This window comes from Rhinopithecus roxellana, chromosome 15, assembly GCF_007565055.1.
Source record: "Rhinopithecus roxellana isolate Shanxi Qingling chromosome 15, ASM756505v1, whole genome shotgun sequence".
In the NCBI taxonomy this organism is placed as follows: Eukaryota; Metazoa; Chordata; class Mammalia; order Primates; family Cercopithecidae; genus Rhinopithecus; species Rhinopithecus roxellana.
The window spans coordinates 87,514,511-87,521,790 of NC_044563.1; the positions used below are offsets into that span (position 1 = coordinate 87,514,511).

At 35.7% G+C, this 7,280-nt stretch overlaps 1 pseudogene; it reads right to left on the bottom strand.

Moving 5' to 3' along the window:
• Positions 1 to 2,039: 2,039 nt before the first annotated feature.
• Positions 2,040 to 3,017, bottom strand: LOC104678193 (annotated as a pseudogene).
• Positions 3,018 to 7,280: the final 4,263 nt, after the last annotated feature.

Below are 7,280 nucleotides of genomic sequence, written 5' to 3' on the forward strand. Positions count from 1 at the left end.
AGCACAATACCTGACACTAAATAAGTGCTCAGGAAATCATAATGTTGAACTGAACTGCCTCCAACAACATTAAGAAAAGAGTACCTTAGGTTCTGCATCCCTCTAATGTGCAAGATGCATGACTAAAGGGTTAGAGGACCCTGCCGAGGTCACAGGGATTTACAATGTCGCTACAGTCCTACTGTACATAAATGGGAAGGAGAATATACTCTCCCACTACTCAAAGGGGAAATTCAGGCAGCTATGTTCTGCCTGTTTTCAAAATATCCACATGGTTTTGAGTGCCTAGTATGTGTCAAGTCTTTTGCATATACTATTAAACTTTCTCTACTTTTAATGTTTTTTTATTATAAAGTATTAAAACAAGTGAAACTCAAAATGGAATGTGTCTAAAACCCCATTATTTATTCATTTCCTGTGTTTTAGTTTTCCCTTGTTACCTTTGACTCCTTGTTCTGTATTTTCTATTTAAAAATTTGCCAGAATATTATAGATACTCTATATTTTCACTAAACAGCATATTTTAAATACTTTTCATTTTGTTAAAAAAATTTCCTATGTTTCCCAACCCTCACTTCTCTCTCTCCATTACACTAAGCTAAAAAGGACAACTGGATTCTAAGTCTTCCTCCCAGATGCCAGAAACAGTTGTTTCGAAATTTGCTTGGAATTGGTAGTTTCTGTATTCCAGCAGACCTCTCCTCATCCTTTCTAGTCTTATGGTGATAATGTAAATGAAAATAAATCATTCTCCAAGAAAAACATTTAGTTAATGTGATATGCAACAACATTTCTGTTGTTTTTTTTTAAACAGGTTCTAATTTCTGACCTATGGAACTACTATTGTTGTTAACACATTAATTGCAATGCTTGGAATTAAAGGACACTGTTTTTAATTCTCCATGTCTACTAAAACAACACAAAAAAATTAGCCAGCTTGGTGGTGGGCATCTGTAGTTCCAGCTACTCGGGAGGCTGAGGCAGGAGAATGGCGTGAACCCGAGAGGCGGAGCTTGCAGTGAGCCAAGATCATGCCACTGCACTCCAGCCTGGGCCACACAGAGCAAGACTCCATCTCAAAAAAAAAAAAAAAAAAGAATTAAAAGACACTGCTTTTAATTGCTACAAATAAATATTACATTATATTTAAGGAGACTATTTGTTTTTAATGTGCTTTGAAATATGGATAAACTACTAGCTAAACCATGTAGTCTTGGTGTTAAGATCTGATCTCCTAAAAGATGACAACCAATCCAGCTTTCAAATTTTCACCCTCATTCAGAGCCTACACAACTAGACCATCTAGTGGTAGGGTTTGTTCAAAAAATTGATACAAAGTTCCAGCTTAAGCTTGATTGTCCTGCCCAAATCCTCTAGCTCAGCAGCAATGTTGATGTCATTAGGGGGGTCATGGTTTGATACAGGTTAAGTACATGGATCCTGGAAACAGAGGACTTAAGTTTACATCTATCTGTAAAAACTACTGTATCTTTCAACACCGTTTTCTCCACTGTAAATTATGGGAAATTTATTCCTGCATGATAGGATTGCTGAGAAAATTAAATGAAGAAAAATAATGGTTTGGAATCAAACTTTCTTCATTCAAATACTTACTGGTCCCATATTTAACGTCATGACTTTGGACATTCCACTTAATGTCTCTATGCCCAGATGATTTATTTGTGAAATACGAATAGTGGTATCACTTCATAGGGTTGTTGTGAGGAATCATTGAGTTAACATATGTAACATGCTTAGAATAGGGCCTGGCACAGAGTAAGCAAAAGCTATTATTTGCAAAATAAATAAAGGAAAAATGCTTGGCATCTGTAAGAGTTTAATAATAGTAATAAATATTACTATCATTATTATTGATGTCTAGGTGTCTCCCAATTGGTCTACAAGTATTTAAAAGTGACAATTAGAACAAATAAATATAATTTTATTTTAAGCAGTCAGTTAAGCAGTATTTGGTAGGTCCTAAGTGTGATACCGATAATGAAAACTTTATAGGTTGTCTGAAATGCTGTGAATTAATCCTAAGAATATATTCTGACAGTTGCCTTTCTTAGTGCCTCCTTCACATCTCTGTTCCTCAGACTATAGATAAAGGGGTTCATTATGGGGATTACCACTGTGTAAGACAGAGATATCAATCTGTTCTGGCTAGTTCAGTATCACATAATACTTGGCATCACATAAATGAGGGTAATCGTTGGGCATCACATAATGGACTTGGGCATCACATAAATGAAGGTAATCATTCCATAGTAGAGAGTAACCACTTTGAGGTGGGAGGTGCAGGTGGAGAAAGCCTTGTGGTGCCCCTCGTTGGAGCGCATCTTCAGGATGGTGATGAGGATGTAGATGTAGGAGATGGTATAACAAATACTGTGACCACAATGATAGATCCAGAAGAGATGGAAGGTATCATTTCAGGAATGGAGATATCTGAGCAGGAAAGTTTCAACAAAGGGGAGAAATCACAGAAAAAATTGTCTATATGATTTGGTCCACAGAAAGACAGACTCAATAAACAACTAGTAAATGTTGAGGCATTCACACATCCACCCAGGTAGCAGGCCGCCACTAAGAGGATGCAGACTGGGGACAAGTGGGTGGAGTACACCAGGGGTGAGCAGATGGCCACATAGCGATCATAGGCCATGGTCGCCAGTAGGAAGCATTCAGACGTCCCAAACATGACTACAGAATAGAGCTGGGCTTCACAGCTAGTAACAAGGAGGGCCATTCCATGTCTTAGGAATCCCATAAGCATTAAGTGTGACTACTGTGGACAGCCCTATGTCCACAAAAGCCAAGTGGCTGAGGAACAGGTACATGGGAGTGTGAAGCTGGGAACAGCTTCTTATTAAAGTGATTATGCCGATATTGCCTATTAAGGTGACAATGTAGATTCCTAGAAATATCACAAAGAAGATGTCACGAACTGTAGGATCCTCAGTTAACCCCAAAATAATAAACTCTATCACTGTGGTATGGTTTCCAATCCCCATCTTCTCTGTGAATTGTTCCTGTTGAAAGAAATGTGAATATTAATTTGTTATAGGATTTTATATCACACATTCCCAGCTTTATTTGGTTGTTCCTCAGACTCATTCACAGTGACTTCATATATTGATGTCCTACAGGATTGTTTTTGTTTTTATGTGTCTTCTGCATAAAAAGAGAACGGTTCAACTTAACTCTCTGGGAAAGTACTTACATTCTTTTCTGTGTATAATGAGCATGTTAAAATGCCTCTCATACCTAGACTTATAGACAGATCTCTCAGAAGACATCTAGACCAAAATTCAATGAGTCTTCAGTTGGAAATTCCACAAGTACCTCAAACCCAGCCTTCCCGATAACAAATTCATTCATTCTTTTCTTTGGCATTCTTTCCTTCCAAATTGTGTATCTGGGGAGTGACACCACCATCCACCCAGTCTCTTGTGTCTGCAACTTGTGAGCCCTCCTAGTCTTCTTCCTCTTATTTTATCACAACTAATAAAATCTTATTGAGCCTATCTACAATTTTACTCCCAATTTTATCTCTTTATCTCCTTTTTACTATTCTCAGCATCCCTACTTTAGTCAAGGACCTAGTCATTTTTCCTTTCTATTTTATTGACCTACTTACTTTACTGCCTTCATTCTTGTTCACAACACATTTGTGTAAGCGATATCTTGGTAAATAAAAAGCAGATGATCCCAAAGAGATTCGTTTCAGTCTTTCAGTACTCTCTCAAGCCTTCACAATGAAACCTAACTTGTTAGCAAAGCATGCAATATCCTTTATGTTCCAGCCTACGACTCTGTCTCTCTGGATGTCTCCATTCACCACTCACACTGACTCAAACTTCTTGAACTATTTAGAGTCTTCTTGATGTACTCTAATTTCTCTGGCCTTTGCTCCACTTTTTCTCCTGTGTAGACAGCTACCACCTCCCACCGTCATTATCTTGGGTGACTTCTATACATCTTTCAAGATTAATTTCCCTCCGAAACCTTTTCTGACTCCCAGGGGTGAATCAGGTACCCTTCATTTGTGTTATAGACATCAACTTTCAACGCATGTCTAAATTGCCTTCACTTATACTGGGTTATGATTTTTGTTGTTATTTATTTTTTTACTGTTCATCCTCCTCAATGAATACATTATCTTCCATAACTGCATCCTATCCCTGTATTACAAATATTGACTTCTTGTACATAACATGCTGAAAAAAAAAAAACTTGTCCAATGAATGCATGATTACAATAATAAATAGGCTTTGCGAAATAAAAGATAAATAAAGTTTAGGTTCTCTGTCCAGAGAAAGCCGGCCTCATAGAGAAGGAAAAAATGAAGATACTAGTTCATGAAAAGCACTGTAATAATAGTATAAGTAAAGAAAGGGCTCATTTTATTTCTAAATAAAAAGATTATATAAGCAGGCTGGGAAACACTTGAAAATTCAAAAGAAACATTTCTCTCAAATCTAGCTACCATCATGCACATCAACTATTAGAAATGTGGCACATGTGTTTCCAGGAATTTATCTCCTATGTATATATTTTTGTATGCTTTGTATCACATTGTAAATAAATTTCTTTTTAAGTTTGATTTTTAGTTGATAAATAATTGCATATATTATGGAATACAATGTGAGGTTTCAATGGAATGATCATAGTGCAGATAATGTGGGCAAGGCCGGAAATTTACCAATTGATTGCTATTTTGCCTGCTTCTAGGGAGGGAAGCCAAACATGGTACTGTAAGACAAGCCTGAAGTCCACAGTGGGCTTCCTAATAGGGCAAATGGGAGAAAATATGGTGGTAATGTTCAAATAATGGATATACCTACAAGGGTCCTTACTAAACACCTGTGTTTTTGCCAATAGCTGTTGTTCCTGCTACCCATGGCAGCTGGAAATGTCTTTCTGTGCTGGGCTATGACTACAGCAGCTGTCAGCAACCAGTCTGATTGTTAAGTATACAAATAGCTCCCTCTATCAAATGATAATGGCACACCTTAGAATATTCTGCATTTCTCCTGACAGAACTGGAGTGATCAGTTCAACAGCACCGATAATGCAACCCCAGTTGACTGGTGATTGTCTCCACCTGGAGGCCTAATTGCCAACATATTGCAGACCTGAAAACATATGCCTTTATAGACATTACCTGTTGCATCTATATGCCAGATGAAGTGAATAATGTCACAGATGTTTTACATTATTTTTTGGTCCAGATCCATGATACAACCCAATTAGATTTCTTTGACTTATTCTCAAATTAGTTACACACCCTCCCTACACATTGAAGTATGTTTTGCTAATAGGCATTATAATTGTAGTTAGCTTCTGCTTTTTATGCTGTTGTGTATACGGTGTGTGCTTTTTATGCTATTGTGGATATGGCCTGTATGCAAAAGTCATGGCTGTATATTATAAGTTAATATGTTTCTTCCCCTCTTACCCCACTCAAGGACTTTTGTGCAAGATTGCAGAAAGAATGTAAAAGCTGGGGGACAGGAGAGGGTGGGCTGTAATGTGACAGGTCCCCAGTCAGGTTACTTAAAGGTGTATGCCGGCTGGTTGCCAAAAGTGCCAAGGAAAATCAATTATATTTCAACAAATTGTGCTGAGACAATTGAACATCCATATGTGAAAGGAAGAATTTATACAGTTACCTCGTGACACACAAAACAATTAATTCAAGATAAATATCGACATAAATGCAATAGCTAAAACTATAAATTGAAGGAAAACACAAAAGAATGTCTCTGTGATCTTGGGTATGAAAGCTAAGTTTTTTTTTTTAACTATAATACCAAAAGCACAATACATACATGAAAAATAAAAAATTGGACTTCTCAAAATTTAAAACTTTTGCTTTTCAAAAGACCCCACCAAGAAAACGCAATGAAGCCAGACTTGTAGAAAATTTTTGAAAACACCGTATTGGATAAAAAGATGTATACATGAAACAGAGAAAGGTTCTTACAATTCAGGAATGAGAAGAAAAATAACCTAATTTTAAAATGTGCAAATATTTGAATAGTCATTTCACCAAAGAAGACGTATGAATGGCCATGCTCAGGTAACCCACAGGAAGGCAGGGAAAGAAAGAAAAAAAGAAACAAATGAGAGAACAAATAGAAAACAAAAAACAAAAGAGCAAACAAACCATAATATATCAGCAATTACTTTAAACCCAAATGTTTCAGCATCATTAGACATAAGGCATTTACAAATGAAAATTAAAATTTTACAAATTAATTTTAAGACTAAAGTTAATTTTTACAAATTAGTTTGTAACTTTAAAAAATTAATTTTTGAAAACAAAAATAAACTGCAAACAAGTCACAATATATCAGTAATTACTTTAAATACAAGTGTCTCAACATCATTAGACATTAAACATTTACAAATTAAAATTAAAATCTCACAAATTCATTTATAAAATTTACAAATTAAAACTATAATGAGATACCACTACACATTTATTAGAATGGTTACATTAAAAAAATATTGACAAGACCAAATGGTGGCAAGGAGATGAAGCCTAGGGGTTTATTCATCGCAGATGGGAATGCAAACTGGCATAGTCACATTCGAAAATAATTTGGTAGTTTCTCATTAAGTTAAAAATATGTGTACTATGTGATCTGGCAACATTACTCCAAGGTATTTATTCTAGGGAAATGAAAACTTATGTTCACACAAATACCTGGACAGGAATGTTTATAACATCTCTATTCATAATTGTCAAATACTGGAAGCAACCAAAATATCATTCAAGTGAATGATAAACCATAATACATTCATGCAATGGAATACTACTAAGCACAAAAAGGGAATGAACACACACATATGGATAAATTTTCAAGTCATTGTGCTGAATAAAAGAAGCTAGTCTCCAAAGTTATCTAATGCATGATTTAATGGATATGACATTCTCTAAAAGACAATAATATACAGATGGAGGACAAATTAGTGTTTGCCCAGAGTTTGGAATGGACAGAGGTGAAGTTACAAGGGGGTAGTAGTACAAAGGAGTCTTTTGGATTGATGCAGCTATTCTGTATCCTAATTGTGATGGTGGTTACACAAATCTATACCTGCATTAAAATTTGTGGAGATGTTCACTAAAAGGGTCATTTTTACTGTATATTAATTTAAAAATAAAATAAGAGGGAAAATGGTCTAGTAACCCTACAAATTGGATCAGGCATAAGGTGGAGATCATGTCAAAATATGACACATTTTAAAATATTCCCATTACTAGGTAT